The 23,831-nt window shown below is 40.5% G+C and overlaps 1 protein-coding gene across 1 annotated transcript in view; it reads left to right on the forward strand.

The window, feature by feature from the left end:
- The first annotated feature begins 5,582 nt into the window (after positions 1–5,582).
- Positions 5,583–23,831, forward strand: part of COL22A1 (collagen type XXII alpha 1 chain) — a 283,818-nt gene continuing 265,569 nt past the window's right edge. The window contains exon 1 of the mRNA XM_042785800.1: positions 5,583–5,849. The gene's annotated coding sequence lies outside the window, so the exon portion shown is untranslated. The remainder of the gene's footprint in view (positions 5,850–23,831) is intronic.

Consider the following 23,831-nt stretch of genomic DNA (forward strand, 5'->3'; position numbering starts at 1 on the left):
TTGTAATTTAGCATATAGTGTGCAATAGATACAGTTGAAATTATTTCTCATTTTCATGAAAATAGAGGACTCTGATCAGATTTGTCCCTGATTTCTACAATGGTGCAAATGGAAGGCAGAAAAGAGCACAGGTCTGCTCTGACAAGCCTCTGCTTACATAAGGGATGTTGTTCGAAGACAGTGAGATCTTAAGGTGCCTCTGAAAATGATGTATGATTTTCTTTATTGTATGAAAGCAGCCCATAAGCTGATTACGCCCCACTTCCATTGTATTTCGGTCTTCAGTGTAATTTGTTTTTTTGCCATTCCTTTATTCCTCACATAAACTTTGGAACAAGGCTGTGTATATTTTTTCTTTTGAGAAACTTAAATCCTCTTCTTTTCTTTTTAACTTCTCTTGCAAAAGCCTTTTATTTTTTCCACATAATCTTTCAAAAGCCATACCCACTTCTGCCTGAGGCAATTTCTGAATATTTTGTTTTCAAAGGCAGGTGAAAAGACAGGACAGAGCATTGGCATGAAAGCCTTAAACATGGCTGGACTATTGTTGCTCTCTTTGTGTGCATACAAGAATGTGTGTGTGGGAGAGAGTGTATTTATCGTACAAGGCAAAGTGGTCTACTGCTGACGTTTTTGAAACAGATGAGAGGAATCGCGTAGATCCTTCAGCAACCCCATGCACTGTCTCAAAGGTGTTGACTGTTGCCTTCATGATACTTTTCAGACCTTTTTATGTCTACATTTAAAAAAAAAAAAATCATGTCAATATGCACAAGCTGGGGTTCCCAAAAGGCTTTGGTGATGTATGCACGTCTCGATAATTTTTGTTTGACTCCCAATCCAAAAAAGTCCACTCCAAACTCAGATTTAGGAGGATTTTAAACATTAATAAATAATGTTGATTGGTTTATTTCAGCCCATAAGCTGCTCTCATTAGAAAGAACAATTGATTAAAATAACTACTTAGGCATTTCCATCTTTCTTTTTGGTATTGAAAACTCCCAGCCCTGGCAATTCCCTCCCACACTGTAAGCACATATCTTTTGGCTGTTCACTTCAGTGCAACTCAGTGGACTTCAGACAAACAACAACAAAACACATCAGGGATAAAAAAGGACAGAATTTTAAATGAAAAAATAAATCAATAGCCCATTTTCACACGGGTTGAAGGACTTGTCCTATGGACTGTGTTATCTGTGGAAAAGATCCTGGCACAGTAAATAGAAAGTCCTGTAGCAGACAGCTCTCTCTTTTAAGCAACCACTTCCCATAGTGCTGTGCTTAACTCAAATCATGATGTTAACAGCCTAATGCAGCATTTTTTTTTTTCTGGAAAAGTAATATTTCTTGGGTTTATTGCTTTTTTAAAGTGGCACTGGGACTGCTGAGTCTTTCCAGCCATTAAACATCACTATATGGGAGGATCTATCCTATTTAGGAAAGTTAAGACCTGCCTTATAGTGTGGGGAGTCATTCTGGTTCTTCTGGGAGGGTGAAGCCCTGGGAGCCTTCAGGAGCAACAACTCCTCATTAGAGTTAGGGATGGCCCAGGACTGTGTTTTCCAAGGCCCAGGACTGTGTTTCCCAAGGCTAATATGACCCAGCCAAGTCAATCAGGCCAAAAAAATTCAAAGCAAAATACTTTGGTGGCAAGAAAGCAGCAGAGCCCAAAGGTTTAGAAACACACCGTCCATAACAGCCAGGGAGCTGGAAGGCAGCATCAGCTGGGCTGCCCAAATGGCTGTAATTAACCTCCTGTTGTGACTGGAATAGATCATTTGCCCTCTGCTGCCTTCATGTCCTCCCCCACTCTCTGTATTATCTATATGGATTGTAAATATTTGAGGGGCTGTTGTTCAATGGTATTTAGACTGTGCCCAGCACAACAGGGCCCAGATTTTGGGAAGTCCTGGTGGCCAGCTTGACCACAGGGAAGTCTGGGGTTGCTTGCACTGATCCTGCATGAGTCAGCAGCTGCACATTCAGGTCCTGGAAGTGTTTTTTCTCTTCATGCTGGGGTGTGTGAACTGACTGAAGTTGGCCTTAGGAACTGGTACTTTTGTGATTTTTTCATCCCCATTTTATCCTATACAATGTCCAAGAACAACAGTATCATTAGTCTGGATTTTCCCATATTGATATGCAGACAGAAGGAACATGCAGTTAAGCAAGTTCCTATGCAGAGGCATAATTTGAGGAATATTAAGAGTCCCGTCTGCACTGTCCCACATTGTTTGGATGAATGTAGTTTATTATGGTTATTGCTAAAGTCAGTGCTCATATGCTGTACTTGCAGCTCCCCTGGCTTTCACCCCTATGGCAGAGCAATTTTTCTACCCCGTGATAGATGGAAAATGTGGATACTATAGCAGGAATGATGATGTATCCTCTATTTATTTAGAGGGCAGATGACTGACCTTTCAGAATAAAAAGCATAGATGGAAAACATGAGAGATTAATTTATCTTCTTGTAAAACACCCCCCTACAAAAAATAATAAAGTCTCTACAGATTAAGATCAAGACTCTTCAAACCAGAAGAGAGAGGGCACTGGTATCCCCACTGACATTAGTGACACCAGCCATCGTCCTTGGTTGTATAACTGAATTCTCTGCTTGTACAATCCAATTGTGATCAGCAATCCAGGCTGGGTAGATCTCAAAGCTCTAATCTTTATCTTTCCAAACTTGACGCTTCTGTAACCTTTGTATTTGCTCACAGAATAATTTCTAGCCTCAGCCCCATTGAAGATATATCTTGCTCTAGTCAATCCAACAATATCAGAGAATATTCTGGGGCATTGGCACTGGACTGTCTGTGCTGCTGAAGTGCTGGAAGGCTCACTGACATGCTTTTGGTCCATGACAACCAACATCCTCCCAAATGGTTCCTGGGCATGGGTTGGCACTTAAGACCTGTCACGGGCCATTCAAAGGAAGAAGTTTGAATGCAGTCACCCTCTTTTGAAGGCTAGTATACTTAATTATCACAGGTATGGAGTGCATCATGCATGCTGGCTTCAGTATGAAAGAACGCACCCAAGCATATTTAATTTATTTGTATAAATTTAGCCTGATTAAATTCCAGGATGTTTCTAAAGTTCTCATGTTTCCTTGCTGGATGCCTGGAACTGAATTGATCTATTTCTGTTGGTCCTGATAAAAGCCCAACTCCCCTAGCTGTTCAAGACAGAAATGAAAAATAAATAGGCTCAGGAACCACTCTATTGCTACAGCACAGACACTGGTTGACATAAATTGTGAATAGGTTTGCTTGCCACAATAGTATGGCTTAGAAAAACATCAGAAACAACACTGCTCAAACATGACATTCATCAGTACATCTGATGAGAGGCTGCAAATAAGCACTGATGTTGCCAAGCATCTGTCAGTGGATATAGGAAGACATTGGCCAAATAGGAAACATCTGCCTCTTCTCCAAACAAGAATCAGTGGAAAAAATAAAAAAAAGTCTGGAAATCAGGCTTTTCTTTTAAAAAGACTGGTGGATGTGAGGGAGCACAGACCAAAGCATCTGTGTACTGTCAGAAGATCCATGTAAATCTGATGACCTTACCATGGGACTATATTATGGGAAAGTAAAACCTGGAGGTGGCAGGACACAGGAAGAAGACAATGCAGAAAAGCTGGGCATAAGTGATACTGCAGGGTAGTTAAGCAGCACCAAATAAACACAGTCAAACAATACAGGAAACTGTTGCTGGTTTAAGAACTTGTTGGAAGGAACAAGCCTAAATTCAGATGCTCATATTGCTACAGCGGTGCTATCAGGTAACAGCAGTGATTCACGTGTCATGTCTTCAAATGGTGCTTCCGTAAGGGCCACTGGCAGGGACAAGTAGCTCTTAGGATGCAACTGGAGTACGCCAAGTACTAGGAGGTTGCTATCTTTAGCTGGCCATGGTAGTTTTGGTGTTACAGTGGAGACATGGTATAAATCTTTTCTCCTCCGGCCTTTCACTCCTCACCTCCAGGGCACCAAACCCTGCTGTTGTTTGTTGGTTGGTCAGAGTCCACTCTCCCTGCTACATCTTTGTTAACTAATTTAGCCCATACCTGCATTGTCTTCATCTCCCAGGTCTGGTAGGCTAGGCTATCTCTTGGCTTTCATTGTTCAGTCACTTTGCCTTGCTCCCTTCCGGCACGTAGTTGCGAGCGCTGTCAATGGGCCAGGATTAGGACTGTTAAAATCTCTGATAAGACTGGACTAAAATTTACTGCACTTTCAACGTGACCTTATTAAGGTTATTCTGCTCTGTGCAATGAATGTACATAGTCAATGTATCTGAGTGGGTAACACCAAAGGCTTGATATGGCTTGAAACACCTCTTGCTCCGCATACCTCACTGTAGGATACCAAGATTCCTTGAATTTATGCATCCTATCATGCACTGGAACTTCAGAATGACTGGATTTTCAGAAAACCAATATACCCAGAAACTGCATCACTGATTCTGCTGAAAATCAGACAATTTCTACTTAGATGCTGAAACGCAAATGTGGGGGCATAATTTTAGGAATCAACAACTTAATTTCAGGGCAGCATGATTTGAAGATTTTGGGACCACACTCCCAATGAAAAGAGAGAAAAGAGAAAGTAAAGCACAAGTGGGGCACAGAAGAAAAGGAAAAAGAATGAAAGGATTAAAAAGGTTCATGATGGCTGAAAGATAGGTGGAAGAGGGGGATTCTTTAAAGATGGGTGCTTAACTCCTCTCTTTAAAGAAGTATGAAGAATGCGACACATTCACATTTGCTTTTTGTGGCATACAGAATCTGTTGAGTCCCTAAATGACTGCATCAATCACAGATTCATAGAATGGTTTGGGATGGAAGGGACCTTAAAGATCATATAATTCCAACCCCCCCCCGCCATGGGCAGGGACACCTTCCACCAGACCAAGTTGCTTAGAGCCCCATCCAACCTGGCCTCGAACCCTTTCAGGGAGGGGGCAGCCACAGCTTCTCTGGGCAACCTGTTCCAATGTCTCATCACCCTCACAGTAAAGAATTTCTTTGTTATATCTAATATAAATATACACTCTGACTGTATAAAAACCAGTACCCCTCATCCTATCACTACACCCCTTAATAAGGAGGCTCTCTCCATCTTTTCTGTAGGCCCTCTTTAAGTACTGAAATGCCACTATAATGTCTCCCTGGAGCCTTCTCTTTTCTAGGCTGAACAACTCCAACTCTCTCAGCCTGGCCTCATGAGGGAGTTTCTCCAGCCCTCCAGTCATATTCATGGCTTCCTCTCGACCCACTCCAGCAGGTCCATGTCCTTCTTATGCTGAGGGGCCCCAGAGCTGGACACTGTACTCCAAGTGGGGTCTCATGAGAGTGGAGTAGAGGGGGAAAATCACCTCCCTCAACCTGCTGGCCACACTTCTCTTGATGCAGCCCAGGATATGGTTGGCTTTCTGGGCTGTGAGTGCATGCTGCTGGGTCATATTCAGATTTCAATCCACTAATACTCCCAAGTCCTTCTCTGCAGGCCTGTTCTCAATCCACTCACCACCCAGCACGTATTTCTGCTTGGGATTGCTTTGACCCATGTGCAGGACCTTGCACTTGGCCTTGTTGAACTTCATAGGTTTGTACGGGTCCAACTCTCATGCCTGTCAAGGCTGACCCTAATCTCCTACTTCTTATCCCTCTGTAGAATTTCTAAGCCTTTCAGTCCTCATGAGCAAGCAAGGCACCTCATCTCTGCATGCCCTGCCATAGCAGCTTGAATACCACAGTGTAAATAGATCTCATCAGGAGAAGGAGACGCTTCTCAGGAATGATAAAACAACGAGCAAAGCAAGAACTACCAGGCTGGCTGGTAAGTGTGGAAGCAATGGGCTTCTTATTGATTGTACAGAAGTCTTGCTTAGAGAATTGGCTGGAAACTTTACCTTTGAAAAAGTTACCCTTAGAAAGCTGAGAACAGAGCAGGAGCCAGTGCTGATAAGAGGGATTAATGCAGACCATGGATGGAATGAGGTTATTAATAAGTAATAAGATTGAACTGGGGAGCTATTCAAATAAAAAAGACATTTTCTAGTTGGGGCATTGTGCAGACACTTGATTGCCATAGTAATGGCAATGGAGAGATTAGAAACAATGAACTGTACAGCAAAAACTGGATGAAATTCCCTCTGTGTGGAAGCATCTATTTAAAAGAATGGCTAAAACAGAACAATTTTCTAGAAGAAATATATTTCAGGATAATTAAAGGGGTTCTGAACAGGAACCAGTGATCTTTGGAGCATGTAAAAATTGAAACTAATGCTGGCAAAAGATGCCAGATAAGGTTGCAATCTCAATTTGTTTAGTTGTTACTAACAGGGTGACAATTTCACACAGCTGGAAACTGAATGTCTAGGCTCTACAAATTTCTCCACCTGCAGGGACCATCTCCTATTATGCAATACAGTTGTTCAGTCTTTGGCATCTTTCTCTGAAGCTCCTCTTGGTGTAAACTTTAGTGGAAGAAGACTATAGCTGTGAATGAAATGGAAGTATTTCCCCCCAACTTCATTGTATTCCCAACAATGTCTAGTCTTCCTATTCAGTCCTCTAGGATGGGTGCAAAACCCAGGAGACCACTACTAATCTCCATGTATTTTTAAAAAATTATAGAAGTACAACTTCTCTGTATCCTTTTAGCTTTTCGTGATGTATTTGTCTTCTCTATTGAAATCTCCAGTGTCTTCTGATAGACTAGAAAATTGCTACTACTAAAATAGACTAATTTATCCAGTTGTATAAGTAACTCTAAAGCCAAGCTGCTAATAACAACCACCATCAGCTTTTCGCTACAGGGGAAAGCTTTCAGGAAAATTTTAAGCCTGATTTCACTAATTTCCTTAAGGAGATCTTGAAGATCCAAGACTCGAATGAGGAAATTAATGGGAAGCAGATAGGAATGTTGGCCTTATTTCTATAATATGAAAAGGCAGCTATGGGAGAAAATCCCACAAGAAAGGTATTAGACACAAAGAATTTGTAAGTTTGGGGTCCTACTCAGTAGTTTTCCAAATGAGGAAAGCACTTCAAATGCCTGTTGGAGAAATAGGGAAAGAGCTAGCATTTCTATTCTGGTTTCAGCAGTGCTAGTCATGCTGCTTTCCCAGCACACCAGTGCTATAAAATGGGAAGAGCACATCAAAAACTGTGAGGAGCCTGATGTACAATTCTGAGAGTGAATCTGTGTGTTGAACAGGGCACAGAACATGTTCTCTACCTGAACTATACAAACCTTACATAGCTCATGAGGATAAAGAAACTCTTCAGGACCATGCTATGAAATGAAACCTGCACATCTGTGATGTGGAGTGTTTGGTGGCTTTGCAGGTGTGTGGTCCCACACGACTTCTTAGATGAATCCAGCACAGACTGTCTGTGCTCCAGTCATATTGTCTAAAACCAACTGGGTTGCTACTATCACAGCATAGTAATGATGACAATGTTTTAGGAATGTTTCCTGACAATCTGACAGAAGCAAGAGACCATAAGACAAGAACCACTACCCCCCACACCACCCATCCACCCACACACTTTTCAGTCAGCGCCTTATTTTTATGAGATGATGATTTGATATTAGCCTTAAGATCATGGAGATATTTATTTAGTCCCCTTTCAATATGGGAACTACACTGAGAGATTAAATTTGCTTTTGCTTCTGAGTCTACGCACTTTGAGATTAAGACCTGAGATCTCTGCTAATTCCCTTCATTTTTTTTATAATCTGCCATGAGGGACTGGACCAAATGTCCTGCAGAGCATCACAAAATAAGTAAGTATGTGTGGCTTCAGCCCAACTTTGGTCTGATATGGCAAGAGGAATTAAAATCCCTGTGTGTTTATTACACAGTTTATACACATCTCCAGTATGTAAGGTGGTGTTCATTGCTCTGAAATGGCTAAAGATTATCTTGAGTGCTGCTAATGACCTTCTCTGATTCCCTTTAATCCCTTCATCCTTGCTCAAACCCTTCCTGGGAAGGAAATGCTTAAAAATATCCCTGAGCAGGACCTTTACTGAGGGCAATAAGACACACATGGTACCAACTGTGTAATAAAACAATACACATACCATCCAGCTGCTAAATGAGATGTGTAGACTGCATGGTGGGTTGGGAAGGGAAGGATGGAAAATGAGTAATAGTCCAGACCTGAAGTAGGTCCTTTAAAGAGACAGATTTTCAAGGGAATTAATGACAGTAATCATAGAAAAAAATTGTCCCTCTTACTATGACATACAGCTTCTCAGGTGAGGAATCCAACCAGAGATAGAGTGCAGGAGCATGGATGAGACAGAGTAAAAGTAGGATTCTCCTTTATGCTACTTGATCAGAAGATAATGCTAGGAAAAAAATCTTGTTTCAGTGAGGCCTGCTATTTGTAGGTATGATGTACCTTCCTAACTCATTCTAGGCTTCTCCCTGACTCTATTTTTTTTCCACCAGAAACAAAACTGCCAGGAAAGACAGCCAGCACATGACTTGATTGAGTGTGGACCCCTTCCCCTAAAGACGTTCCTAGAGATGGAGAACGAACAGCCACTGCTTCTCCAAAGCTAGTGTCCTGCTATGCCTGTTCACATGTATTTGCCTTTTTAGCTACCTTTCTGGGTTACTTATTGGATACATTATCAACATCTAAAGCCATCTGGAGGAGCTGATATTTCGTTGTTGTTCAAGACTATGAGAAAGAAAAGAAAATGTATCTGAAGATGATTAGAGAGCTCCCTTTCTGTCCCCTGACCTGTTAAGAAAGTGCTATGTACTAATAGATTTAACTTCCCTTCCTATTATGCTCTGACAGGATTTGCCTTTCAAAGCACTCTGACAAGATAAGACAGGAGGCTGCTGAATTGGAGTAAGTAATATGGGCACACCAGCCTGATGGTTAAGGTAGTCCATTGTACCTCTCATTAGAGAAAACAAAACCAAAAATTGTTCCAACTCTTATAGGGAGAAATTGCCTCCTTCACAAGTGAATTTCAGGGACCAAGAACAGAATTTGTGATAAGAGAGAGCAAGGGGAGCCATGGTTTGAGGAGTTGGACAGAAAGTCCAAGAGCGAAGAGGAAGCTAAGGTGCTAAGAGGTGATAAGAGTGAGCGTCTGGGTAGTCTGGGATCTTTGGGAGATAGTGCTGTTATTGGTGACTTCTTTATGCTGAACACGAAACTGCTGGTATAGACAGAGATACTTTTAACAGAGCCAAGAAGCTCATCCTACTGAAACTAATGGGCTCACAGTTCTACTTAATGAGGAAAACTCGGTGTTTTTCCGGAAGACCCGGAGGAGGCAAGAGTCTACTAACAGTTGAATATGAGGCCTCACATGGAATTTAGAAAGGAGATAGGTTTCATATTTACCCTTCTCCACTTGTAAGAAAGCTTGGTGTGACTGTCTGCATGTATGTAGTGACCCACATGTATAGGTGTTTACACTGAATCCTAGCAAAGGGACATATATAATGCCTAAGAGGGATATGGGTGGGAGGCTTCTTTGTTTTTTAGCCAGACATAAAATTGGGTGAAGACTACATGCAATTTGTAAAATTGTCCTGGTGAATTTGGAAATCCCCCATCTTGATTGTCCCTTTGTTGAAATCAAGGACAATATCATAACTATTTTTAAAAGGGGCAGGATAAAGGCCTTCTAGGTTCTGGAGGGATTTTCCAGGGTGTACCTCTGTGTTGCAGCATACACATCTGACTTTGAATGATATGGAAGTTTTCCTTGTTGGTTTAGTTCTAACACCCAACAAATTCAACAGAAAGATTCCCACTAACAGTTGAATTTCTGAGTATAGTGCTGTAGTCCCCAGGGCAGAACAACAATAATTTGTTAGGAAGGTCTTCAAAACACATGAATAATACAATGGACTTGGCTGGTGGTATGGACCATACTGGAGAAGGCTGTGCCATCTTAGCTCTAGCTTTAGACTGTGCTCTACAGAAGAACTAGAATTGCTTCCATGCCCAGCTGCTCATGTAGCAGGAGAAAAGGTCCTTATGAATTTGAGGGAGAACAGCTTACCTGGAGAAGCATGAGCCTGCCTTAGTCCTGGCATTGTGCTGGAAAGCTGCTATTTTTCCAGGCTTTGTTTGTTCTTTGCAGTGAAATGTGTTTAAGTGTCAGGAGAAAAGCTATTTTCTTTTCCTTCCTAACTCCTGAGTGCAGAGCGATGGTAAGAAGTAATAGAAAAATAAATAAAATTGAGGGAGGTGAGTAAAGTCAACAAAATTCCTAGGGAGCTGACAGGACTGAATGCAGAAAGTCCACAATGAAATGAATGGATCCCCCTCCCACGTGCACACTTAGACTAATGGGGGCATCTGCAAGTAAGGGTGTACTATTAATTCATAGAATCACTGAAATGACACTAATACATATAAATTCAGATACTCCCAACCTTGGTAGAATTGGTTGTCCTTATTCCAGTAACTGCACATGGTTCCTCATAATTCAAGAGACAAAGAGTGGAGCCAGTGCTGTAGTTGTAATGAGCTTTTGTCTGTCTTAAAATTGGCTGTCTTTTGTTCAAGAGTTCACCACCGAGTCAGAGTGAATCAAAGGGTCTATTTACATTTCTAGATTAAGTAAAGTCAGCTGCTAGGTGTTGAATCAGAAAAGTGACTCTTGACTGATGAACTAGAAAACACTCAAAAGCACAAGTCAAAAGTGCTAAGATCTCCTACCTCCAGGTTCAGAAGAAATTAACTGCTGCTGTACAAATATTAGGTGGTTATTAAGTGTTTCCAGGACACCACCAGTGATGCATGTGATCAGGAACAGCAAGTTCTGTATGAGATAATTATTCTAAGACTTCAAAACAGGACCTGCTGCAATTAATGCAACAACAGCATTTGTATCCTACATGTCAAAGGGAGGACAGAAGAAATGCACTGAAGGATCCATCAAGTTTTCAATTTTCTTCTAGTAATAAGCTAGGTAGCATAATACAGCTTAGCTCCCTGCGTTTCTAAGGATGGGGGAAAATTGCTTGGTGCAGTTTGATTAGAGATGTGTTGCTTTTTTTAAAACCCACCACCTTTAAAGGCAAATATCTCTTCAGAGGTATTTGCACCCATAAAGCTGCATGGGTAAAAAAAATCCTCAAAATACACAAAACCTTTCTTCACATTGGGATTAGAAAGTGATAAAAGATCCTGAAACCTGATCCAAGAGGCTCTCAAAAACTCCTGTCCTTCCCAAAAGTATTGGCTGAATGTTGAGCCTGAAATAAGACTATGAACTTTATATGACAAAATTTTGAAAGGTTTTTTAGCTCCTCATATCACACTGCTTGACCTGGTACTGTGAGTGTAACAGGAACATCTGGTTAGAGCCCAGAGTGTAATGAAGTTATTTGGCTAAGTTTTATTATTACATCTTCCTCCTCCCCACAAGGAACATACCTGGTTATATTATGGACTCTAAGCTGCAGGAAACACAAAATTGCCCAGCTGGCTGTAGCTAGACAGAGAAGCCAAAATGAAGAAATGGGATAAGAATTTAATTCTCAGAAGTTCGCAAATAAACTGTCTCCAGCTTTATTCAGCTGGGACAAATTGACCGGAGAAGGTAGTACACTGCAACTTGTCTGCCAAAGCTCTCCCAGTACGCTTTAACCATTCCAGAAAAACTCCTCTATACAGAGACATGAAGGAAGAGGTGTCTTTGCTTTTGGATTATCATCTCCAAATTGGGGAATTATTTTGAAATTGCTATTCTAGTTGATTCCATTTGAATCTTTAGAAAAGTACTTTACCCCCTAGATCCAAAGTGGAATCTGTTTTGTAGTAAATATAAAGTGAAATCATGGTGAGAGCAGTGAGACCTAGAGAAGTCATTAAATCATTTATACCCCAATTCAGCCTGGTTTTGAGAGCTTTGAATGATGCGCAGCAGGTATTCCCATCCTTCAAGCCAAAGGAAACACGTTTGTTCACTCCAAGTCACTGTGTCTGGGGAGACTGGGATCTATCTGCTTAGTTTTTTTGAAGGGATGGTCTCTTGACAGAGAATTTTTTTCTTGGTTATGGATATTTTTTCTATTTTTTGTTCAGAGAACAGTGGTACAGATTTTGGCAATGTCACCATGTAATCATGCTTTATTTGAATGGGTAGACTTGAATGGATTTTGCTCCTATGGTAACAGATTTTTAGCTGCAATTGTTCTTAGCTTTTTGAAGATATCATTAACTATTTTTCCCAGAGGCCTGGTTCTCTATGTGGCTTGGGCTTTCCATGACTGGATCTCAAAAGTGTCAAGGTTACTCTGGGCAAAGGGAAGGAGAGTGAGTGTCTGGGAAAATGAGATCAAGTCTTTTTTTATCTTTTCCCTAATCCTGGACTAGGCAGAGGCCAAAGCAATCCCAGAAGAGCTTATAGCATCTAAGAGGCTGCTGCAAATTCTGCCAGCCTTGATGGTTCCTTGTGGAGGACTGTGCCAGCAGGATCCTTTCTGCCCCATCCTGATTCCTCTCTGTGGCAATATGCCCTTCACTCAAAAGTGAGCAAAGCTCTCACTGTGCCAGCTGCCACAGGAATTGTCAGCTGCTTCTTGAAGACATTATCTCTGGGACTATGTCAGCAAACCAGGTGGAGTTACAGCTAAGATTTTGGCAATATTTGCAACTCAGGGGCTGTGTTTAAGGTCACATTTCTGTAGCTGTGCTTGCCTTCATTTAATCTTGTTTGCACTGACGTCAATGCAAATGTAGCAGCAAGCCCATGCTGTTACATGCTCTCCCTCTTATTATGTTTTTTTCTCTCTTAAATCATTGCTGGTTTCTTACGATTGACTTAAATTTACTATGGAGATGGGCGGGTTGTTTTAACAGTGCAGTAGCTAGTGTGTTGGCATATTCTATCCAAATACAGAGTATCTGCACTTAATAATTCTGTTCAATTGATTCTTGTTATAACAGCCAAAAGTTGAGTTCACTGTGAGCTGTGTGTGCCTGTATCCTGGTGAGACTCAACCCTGAATGCTAATGTATTAGTCCTGCCTATTTGATACATAAACAATTTATTACCTTCATATGAATTAAATTTTCATGACACAGATTAATGTATTCTGCCTACCATCTGGAAGGTCCTACAGTGGTCTCCAAATGATGCAGGGATTTACATGTCATTGGAATGTAGCCCTTCCCAGAGCAGAGCACAGAAGCTGAATACCACTGCACAACTTTAGGACCATTGAGCAGAACGAAATAAACCAAACAGTGTCCTGCTGAAGCTAGAGGTAAATTTCGGTTGGAAGAAGTTATAGTGATTTTCTCGAGCAATGGTAGCAAATTTAACAGACTCCCAATTCTTGCAAAATATCTAAAGGGCATCCCTTGGTTGCAAGGCATGGAGGTGTTCAGTGACTTTATGGCTGTGGAGCAATAGAAAAAGTAGTAACAGATCTTACATCCCCTGCCTGCCCGCTGCACTGCTCTATAAAGCAGCCTCTGTTTGATGAGCAAAAGGGAGAAGAGTCAGATAATAGGCTTGAGGATAAAAGAAGTGACATAAAAATCTATCAACATCCATGTCATTAGTGGATCAGAGGATGGGCTGTCATTGACTCTTTTTTGGCCTTAAACAACAAGGAAATGGTAAGTTTTCAGGGAATTGGAAAGCTGTGGACTTTCTGGTCATGTTTAATCATTTTTTACAAAGAATCTCTATTTGTAATACCCCTGCTGTCAAAGCATCAGTGGATTAACAGGACTAGCAGGTAATTCTGCTTTAACATCAATACTAGTATAACACTATATGCTGCCTAAAGCTTAATAGGAACAGTTGAAAAATGTATACACAAAGTGACATTATGAAGTGAGTAACTGCCACAGAATGTGGGTAAGAAAACTATCACAAAGGGTAGAACAAATAATCAGGGCTCATCCCAGTCATTAAAGAGATGGAATGTCCTTTGTAGGCTCCAGTCCACTGCTGGCTCCCTAGTCTGAGTTTCCCTCCTTTACCTTTAGCCACTGGACCCACAAAGTCATTGACATGGGACAGAATCTCTTGGAAGAAAAGTCACCCCACTATCTGAGGTTCTGTCTGAAGTTCCTATTTCCAGAGAGCGTGAACCGGTCATTCTCCATTCCGACTGAGGGTGCCCTAGACATCCAGCTCAAACTGGACTCTAGCAGCTAAAGAGAGCAGAACTGACTCCTGTCTGTTGTGCACAGCCTTCAAATAACTCACAAATGTCTTTCCAAAACCTTTCCTATTATGGGGAATCCTCTGGCTTTATGAGAAGAAACCCATTGGGAGCATGCCTTAAACAAAGCATGAGGCAAGCCTGGGCTAGAAACAATCTCAACCCGTTCTGTTGCAGCTGTGCAGATTAAAATGTATTGTAGCAAGTTGTAAGAAAATGAGAGAGGAGCTTTTAGCCTTGTAGCTGGACATTCAGGAACATTTTAGAACTGAAGCCTCTTTATATTAAATTGTCCTTGTCAAAGTGCACCTCCAAAGATGCCCTTACTACCAGCCTGAGTAGTCATGCCAGTTTTTCCCTTCTGGCCTAATTGTTCTAATGAAACAAAAAGGAACAATTCTGGCAGGAATAATGACCCCATGGGGGCTTGAGGGTCTCTCTTCTATGAAGTGAATTTCCCAGCCTATATGTTTTAAGACAAGATAATGGCACTGCTGACACCTTCTTTTACAGAAGATAGGGATGCTCATTCTTCCGTTCTGAATGAAATATTGCAGGGGAGAGCTGCAAAAAGGTGCTTGTCTCCCTGGGTATTTCTGAGTGCAATGGATGAGTGGCATCCAGAGAACAGGCAGATTGAATGATTGTAGAGTTGCTCTCACTGCCTCCAAGGTGCTGGCCTCTGTTATCAGTGGGATAGTGTGGGGTACCAAATTAATTCCTAGACGTGAGCTTCCCCTGTAGCAGATAGCTCCATCTCTCTGCATTTTACAGTGCCAAGCTCTAAATTAAGAAAAACTGGCAAGGGAAGAGCTCAATCTCTTTGTCTCTGCAAATTCTGCTCATGCTGCTATCTTTGTAAGCAGGAGCTGGTAGTTAGCAGGGGATATTGCATTTTTCATTTCTGCTTCACTCCACTCACAGCAGTGAGAAGATTTAGGCTAGTGCTATAATGTCACACACACATACACACCCCAGTCAGCATGGGTCCAACTGCAGATGCAGACCTTTACTTCTCATACAGTCTTGTTGAAGTGGCTGGGATTTGCAGGTGCTCAGGACTTTGGGAAATCAATCTTCTTATTCTGACATTTGAGGCTAAGATTCTTGAAGCTGAAGCTAGAATCTTGAATTATGATTTAGAGCCTTAAATAAGTTGGCTGAATTTAAGAAGTGCTACTGTTGAAAAACAGGTCATGTATTTATATCTTAAATCTGGATTTAGAAGTCTAATATTAGTTGCTCATTTTTTACAAATCTTTGTCTTGGTCTAAATAAGGAATGATATCCCTATTTAGATGTGGAAGCTGGAAGTTAGCCTACATGACTTACTTGTCATCACAGAGTGCCAATAAGCAGTCCGGGACTGGAATTCTGCACCTCCCCTTCTTTCCTGCAATATTGCAAATCCCTGCAAGAAGCTTCCTAAGATTTAGGCTGTTCAATAAAGCTTGGCAGTTGTGCGCGAAGTCTAGAGACTCCATGATCTGCAGATTGGGTCTGCTTGCAAGGGCAGGTCTGCTGTAGGTTTCCTAGACCTCAGACTGGTCTCCTTGTATATTCAAGGAGGATCTATTAAAGCAAGGATAACATTAGGAATGAGTGTGTGTGCCAAATTGTATGAAATGGTGTAATTCCTCTTAAGATCCCCCAAACTTTATGAACAAATTTTAAAAATGTTTTCATGAAACATTCCGTTAGGCTAATGATTGCAGATATTGTCATATATATTAGTCATGTCTAGAATCTTATCTCACCTACAAAATAGGATGTAAAACCAAGTCCTCTACGAAGGAAAACTTGTACTAAAGATCTGTAAAATTTTACAAAATGTAAAAAAATTGTCAGAGCAGTATTGAGAAAAATGTTGCATACAGGCTTAGCATTGCTTGACATAATTTTCAAGTGATTATAGATTTTTTCACGCTTTGATTATTCATCAGGTACCAACTTCTGTAGAGCACTTGTTTTCTGAAAATCAAGTTATCAGGAATCAAACCTACTTTGGGAACTAACATAACTCCATTTCACCTGTTGCTGAGTAACTTATACTCTCTAGTATACTTACATCCAAAATGTTCCTATAGATTAGGAGGGGGAATCAGTACAAGTTTACAGGTGGAAAACACAGTTACAGGGGGACAAAACGTCTTCCCTGCCATCACATTAGCAGGTTGTAATATAAAAGGGATTTGAAGTGGGTTCCCTGATACTGGGCTGGTGTTCAGACCACTCAACTGTATTTTCTTTGTTCTGTTTTTAAACTCTTCTTGATATCATTGTTGTTTTAAGATACCAAGTAGTGCAATGGAAAGGGAGTTGTGTCACAATGACACATGATCTCTGGATCTGGATCACGATCTGAGGAGACTCAGCAGGGACTTGTGTGAAGTCCCCCCACTCACTCCACCTCAGTACCTGGTTGTTTTGGGATCAAAGACAGCTAGCTGTGATGTCAACACAGTCTTTGGTGCTGCTGATTACAGACACTGTTATGCTTTAGCTTCACCAGCCCAATGGACCATCTGACCTCCTAGGACCCACTGGCTAACAGACAATTTAGTTTTGTTAAATCTTTCTGGTACAGCAAATGATGATGTAACAGGTGTGATCTTTATGCCAGCAGACAAAAGTAGACAAACTACAGAGAGGCTGTATATTTAGGACTTTTCTGGGAGTTATTTGGGTGCTGGCTCTATTTGTTGCATTGTCCATTCACAATGACCTGAGCTATTTACTGTATATGCAGAATCTGCAGTGGAAGCAAAGCCATTAATTCCTATATGTTTAAACAGAATTGCTTCTCTCCCTTGTTGAATGACAGCATGTGTAATGGATCTCCACATAACAGGGGGCTTTTCAGTAGCAGAGCTTCAGGCATCACATGGAGAATGAAGGCACGCTGAAGGCTTGGTGTTTATTTTGCAATTGAGCACAAAAAATTCCACTCTGGGGACAAGCTTTTAATCAGTTAAACTGGAGGATTTGATCTGTGAACTTCCTTTCTTAGGTGTTTCTGTCCTCCCTTTTGATTCATAGGAATCAGTTGATTCATGTGAGGATTGGAAGGAAAAGCATCTGAGTTGTGTAACATCTGTTTATCACTATAGATTATTCTGCAGCAATGAGATTAAAGCTTTTCCTTGTGTAGGAAGAGTTTCAGGTTTAGACTTGTTTTTTGTTTTGTTTTATTTTCTTATGTTTCATTGAGCAAGGGGAAGAAACTTCACAAGTGCGACTGAGAAAACAGGGATTTTTAAAGGAAGTAGATTATTTTACAGTGTTCCTTTCAACCATGATGTATCTATAATCATGTATACTATCATCCCACTATTGCTTCCTGGTGGTTATGTTAATAATAGGAATGAAACGAGGGAGTATTTTGAAGCCATACAGGGAAATGACTTGCATAAAATGGTTTGAATCTCAAGTCCTGCAGAACTGTGATAGCATGACCTGCTGCTTTGTTCTGCTGATGGATTGACTTTCTGGCTAAAGTCCAGCTCGTTGTCAGGATATCTAATTGCATCCTACATGCTTGGCCCATTTTGGCTCCCCATTTCTGCCAGTTACATACCAACAGAAAACCTCAGGGCTCCTGAGCCTGCTTTAAATCTGTCTTGTTTCATCAGCTGTAGAACAACAGAGGCTGAGGACCAAGATTGGAATAGAACCTCAGTTCAATCCCTTTTCTTGACCTGGTCATCAAGCTGGTGAACAAGGTTTCAAAATGGCATCAGATTTCCCTAAATTTCTATTGCAAATCTCACTTTCTGCCTATAAACCAACTCTTTATTGCCCTGCAATGAGTAGATTCCTGAAATCAAAATGAAACAAAAATTGCAGAAGCACCTCTCTCTGAGGACCATCCAATCTGGGCAGTAACATAGCTTAAGTAGAGGGTTGTAAGATTCCTGTTTATGGGGGACACCAAGTTTCCTAGATCTGAGGCCACTCCATACTAATTTACTTCTGGTCTACAGTGCATGCAATAAATTTAGTAAAATAGTAATAATGTACTGTGACCCTTCTGTCTCTGCCCTTCCATTACTGTGCAGATCATATCAGAAGGATCAGCAACCTGAGACCAGGAAGGGAAGTATTTAAATTACATGAAGGTTGTGGTTTCTAAATAAAGATCAGTGGTCCCTTTGAAAATACTACTATCATAATACTTTGATCCTGAGAGCTTGAAGCAGTCATTCTTTGCATGGGTCTCTCATTGACTGCAAAGGGAATTTTGGGCACAGAGCAATTACCCACACAAGATTGGGCCAATTACTTAATTAAATTTTAAGTAGGAGCATATACATAGCAGATGGACATTTTGAGAAGGTACTGAGTAATGTGTGCAGCATAACAGAAGATGCAACTTATCTTGCACAGTAGCCTTGGATGGGTTTTAACTGTATTAATATTAGGACTTCAATTGGATTTAGGTGGTGTGTAAAATCTCTCAAAGCCTTCTTAACTTGGCTGAATTTTCCTCAGAAAATAATCTGATAATTTAATCACTCTTGTCTGAAACTGGATAAAAAGAATGGCCATAGCTAGAAAAAAAGCCTTGTCTAGGCAGGTTGTTCTCTAGGCTTGGATAGGTGGCTGGGTTTTAGCTGGGTACTCATTTTTTAAAGGTAGTTAAAAGGTTTTTCAACCAAAATCTTTTAAAAAATTATAATCTGTAGGTACTATATTGTTTAGCTTTTCTTTCTTTCCATTCACAGACCTCACTTTACATTGGACCTTTCATTCTGTCTCATTGCTTTATGTGCCTGCACTTTAGGACAAGGGTTTATTTATGTTTATTTTATTTCACATAGCATTTACAGAGCTGTAGGCAGCCTTGACTGTTTTCCTGGAACACAGCAAGACATAGGAAGGGCAAGAGAAGTATCATTTTTATTTACAATGATACTAAGCTCAGGTACTTACAAAAAATTCCCACCAATATCAGTGAACAGGAATTACCAATGCAGATTTGATTAGATGAGATGAGAGGAACTGAGAAGTAAGATAGCTCATCTTGTCTGTTCAACAGAGGAAAACAATACTATCATTTAATAAAATATCTTTACTGTAATAAGGTCTAGAAGTCCAAGATAGAGTCAAGAATATTGTTCTCGATTGTCCTATAAAATGTATAGTCTGTACAAGATACAGAGACTGGGAATGTAAAAGGGACCTTAGGGAAGAAGAGTTACTACTTTGGGCAGAAGCAGGGACAGAACACATCTCCTGATGCTATCCATCATTGCCTACACAGCACTAGAAAGTTGAACAACAAACCCCTGTTTACAAAGAGATGTTCATATTATTGATGAATATGAGGAACTTCTCCCAACAATGACATAAAGTTTTTCTGAACAAGGGCGAGAAATGAACTCCAGATTTGCCACATCTGCCATTTAGAAGTTCCTTTATTTAGCACCTCAGAAGTATTGTTTTTGAAACTGAACAACATCCATAGTACTCCGAACATCATCTAAAGCCACTTAATGGTATTTTTTATTGTCATGAGCAAAATCATAATTCCTTTGTCTATCCTCTGTGGAAAAGTACCTTGTGAAATTAGGCAGAATCTTGTTGGAAATTAAGATATTTGCCCTGCCCTATAAAGCACATGTCAGTATACACACAGGAGTGAGCTAGATGATCACCTTCATCAGAAATGCCCATCGCTCAGAATGTCATTGGAAAAGGGAAGAACCCACACCTGAGCCTCAACTAGGAGCTTCCCTGAGCTAACATAAATTATCTGGTATTTTCCATGTGTTGTGGAGGTCCTAAACTTCCTCTAATTCAGTGACTGCAGTGTACAGTCTGGTGCTGCTCACTGTTTAGAAAGGGCACGCAATATTTGGGAGAGAGTGGGAGAAAGAACGGTAACGCTGTTTGAGATGCACTGGTGACAGTCAGGGAGTAGACAAGTTCTGATTCCTCAGCTGTCAGGCTTATTTAGTCTCCAGATACAGAGACTAAATTTTCCCTTTATTTTAGATTAACCAGGAGTAAGCCAAAGTATGGAGCACAGTGATTAGGATTTATGGTTTTGAGGAGTACACTTCAAGGGACAAGCTTGTACTCTTGTCAGACTCCAAAACATCATATAAAAACCTATCATTGATGATTAATACAATGTATGATAGTGATCCCCACAGCTGTTTGCTTTCTTTAAGGGTGCTCCAATGGCTGAAGAAAAGCCCAAGTATAGCTGCACTGTCAGTGAAGTCACCATTGTGAATTTGCAGCCTGAGAAAAATCGCATTCTCACATTGGCAGGAGGGAAGCCAGGAAGTGAACATAGAAACCTTGTTTTCCAACCTCCTTCTCCAAGGATTTCAGAGAAGAGGCTATCCCAGGGAGAGAAAAAATTGTGGCCAGAAAAGGTGAAAAAAGAGGGAGCTTTGTCTCCCAGTCTGCATCGTCCAAATGAATTGTATAGCAAAGAGAACGTCACCTTGAAGAGGCCAGTGAAGTTAGCACCTCTGGAGATCCCTGTGGAAGTAAAAGAAGCCCAGCTCCAAAAGTTTATGAGGATCCAGAGAGAAACTCACATGCCTGCTCAGAAGCTGATGGTTATCAACTCTATCAGCAATGAACCCCATGTGAAAAGGGTAAAGAATCTGTCTCAGGGGGAGCTGGAAAACCTTCAAAAGATAAAGCTGAGTGAGAAGGCTGCTCTGGAAAATAAAGATGATCCCCTACCCCCTAAAAGCAGTAAACCCCTGGGAGAAATTCAAATTACATCACCTCTAGAGACAACCTCTAAGTTGACTAAACAACCAGGTGTCAAAGAGGCTCCCAAGGCTCTCCGTAAGCCTTTAATCCCTGCTCTCCAGGTACCTGACACACATGAAGAGTCTAATGGTTCTGACAGCATCCCTGATCCTTGTCAGAATGTTTCTTGGCGTCGATTCAGAGTAAGGCACATGAAAGAACAGCAAGAAGACCATGGGAAAGCCAAACCCTTAAAGGTCACAGATCCAAGTGTGGGAGAAAGCAAGCAGAAATCTGTAGGTCAACGAACACAAAAAACCCTCAGTGATGTAAGCAAGCTCATTGAAAATGTGGCCAAAAAGCAGAAGGAACGAGGAACAAAGCAAGGCGAAATGGATGAAGCCTCTTTTGTGAGGAAACAGTCTACTCGAAGGATGGCTTTGGGAGACATCATCCAGGTGGATGAAGATTGAATAGCATGCACCATGTAATGAATAGGAGATTTAGACACAACTGCTACACAGTAAAAATATTTTAGACTGACTGCTTAGATAGAAGTCTTCAGAAGAGTGTCTGGAGATATTAGTTGATCACAAAGTGAAAATAAGGTAATATTGTTGAACACCTCTGTTATTTCTGAGATGCTCAAACAAGTGGGTCATAGGACAAATCTCCTGCACTGCTCAACACTAGAAAGGCCCCAAGTACAGTCCTGACTCCAGCATAGAGTACTAATTTTCAAGACACATGTGGACCATGCAGGAAAAATCTGGATGTGGGCTGGGTGGAGGGACCAAAAGAAAAACTCCACCTTAGAAAATATCGTGTCTAGGGCAAGATCAAAAGGAAGAAAGAACATAACTTGCTCCTGAGAATAGTCCTCCTACTTTCAGCTGTGGCAAGTTTGTTTCATAAAGACAAGACTAAAATATTCTTCATATTTATTTTTTGTGAGAACAAAAAGTAATTAGTTTAAGATTTAGCAAGAGACATTTAAGTCAGAAAAGGATAAATACTTTTACAGGCAATAAACACAGAAGAATGCTGTTTACAGAGATGGGAATCTCTGTCACTGAAATTTTAAATAATACATTAGACAAACACCTGCCAAGGATAATTTCAGAAAAGCTAATCCTTTATTCAGACACAAGGGCCAAATGACCTGTAATGTCCTTCAACATCTATTTTCTTATATTGTATGGTCTATCTTTTCAGTTGTCCACTTGCAGGGCTGCTAACTAAGCCACGTAATGCAAAAATGTACAATAAAAATAACTTTTCACTTTCACTGATTTTCTTCATTGTCTTACAGCTAGTGTCAAGATATTCACTGAATCCTTCAAAAGACAGCATCTAATAGATGACTGCTTCTCCTTGATTTCTTCAGACTTACTTCTGTTTGTTCTTTCCCAATTTCTTGGTAATGGGAGGAACAGCTAATCCTTATATTTTCATTGTCTTGTCTCAAACAGCTCTGTCTTACACTTTTTACATGTTCACCTTTGGTCACCTTTTAAGAACATCATTATCTTTTGAAGACTGAATATTATTTTTATGTATAATACAAATTAAAGCAAGCATGAATAGTCTCAATTTAGTCTCAGAAAACATTTTAGGCAGCAAAAACTATTTTATGTTTTTTTTTCAACAGCTATTATGACAATCTGCCAGAGATGCTAGCACAATGCAAATATTATTATAAGGTTAACATCTAATGAGATTTGACTTGTAAATGGTTCTGGTAAGTCACTGGTTTGGTTGCTTGATTTGTTTTTTAGTAAAGGTGGTCTTTTTATCTTATCAAATTATCTTAGAAGCTGGGACTTAAAAAAAAAATGGTGAGACTTGCCATAAAATTACAAGAGTTGGCAAAAAATACATGGATGTCTTTGGAAAAACAGAAGGTGGCTAGAAACAACAGAACTCAGCCTTTAAACATGCTGGGTTGGTGTGAGAAAAGAAGAATGAAGCACCTTCATTATAGAAAAGAGGTAAGCCTACTTTTGCCTTGTATTCTCCTCTAGATACATGATGAAGACAGACAAAGACAGAGCAGACAAGGTCTTGAAAATTATGAGTCTTTTTCTGCATTCCAACAATACCAGAAAATGTGAAACTTTTTTTATTACTATTATTACATATTCTTCGATTGTTCACTTAGTAGGAAAAAAGCCAGCATCCAGATATTATTCTGGAATTCGTTCTTGAGCATTTCTTGCTGAAAATAGACATTACTGGGATTGAAACTATGCCTGGGTTTGTCACAGCAGCAGTTGCAGTACTTATACAAATCAATCAACCTGTGACTTGCCACTATCTTCATCTGTCAGTTTTTTATGAGAGCAAGTGGGGAGTGAGGGCTCAAAGCTATGCAGGCCAAATAATTCAAGTTGAAGAAGGACTGTTGTAATAGTTCAACACAAAGCAAGGAATTAAAACTACACACTAAGCCAAGAATAAAAAAATGTAAGAGGTATGTCCTCCTTGTGATATCTGGGCAGTAAGGACAAATAGTAATTTAACTCATAAACTCAACTGCATCTCTGACTTACTGCACCTACTTAATTGTGAATATGCAACTGCAATCCCAGTGTGTTTTTGTGGCATCTCACAAGTTCCCAGCAAGACAGTATTCCAGACAGTATTGATGTGATCTCCAAAGAAAATGCTACTAAGATTTGCCATTTACAGTACAAGAAGGATGGCATGAGAGAACAGCTGAGTTCCTGAGTTTAGCCTGGCTCACCTGAGAAGCTGTTGCTCTTCGTTAAGCCATGATGTAAGAAGATTCCTCAAATGGGTCTTTGAGCCCACCGAGGTGATATTCCTGCCTTGGAAATACAATGACAGCCCAACTAGCATGAAAAGCTGCAATTGTCTGGAACTGTGGGAAGGTAACTACAAGTATCGGAATGACTTGCTAT

The sequence above is a fragment of the Tyto alba genome, unplaced genomic scaffold, assembly GCF_018691265.1.
Source record: "Tyto alba isolate M040663 unplaced genomic scaffold, T.alba_DEE_v4.0 Super-Scaffold_9, whole genome shotgun sequence".
Taxonomy (NCBI): Eukaryota; Metazoa; Chordata; class Aves; order Strigiformes; family Tytonidae; genus Tyto; species Tyto alba.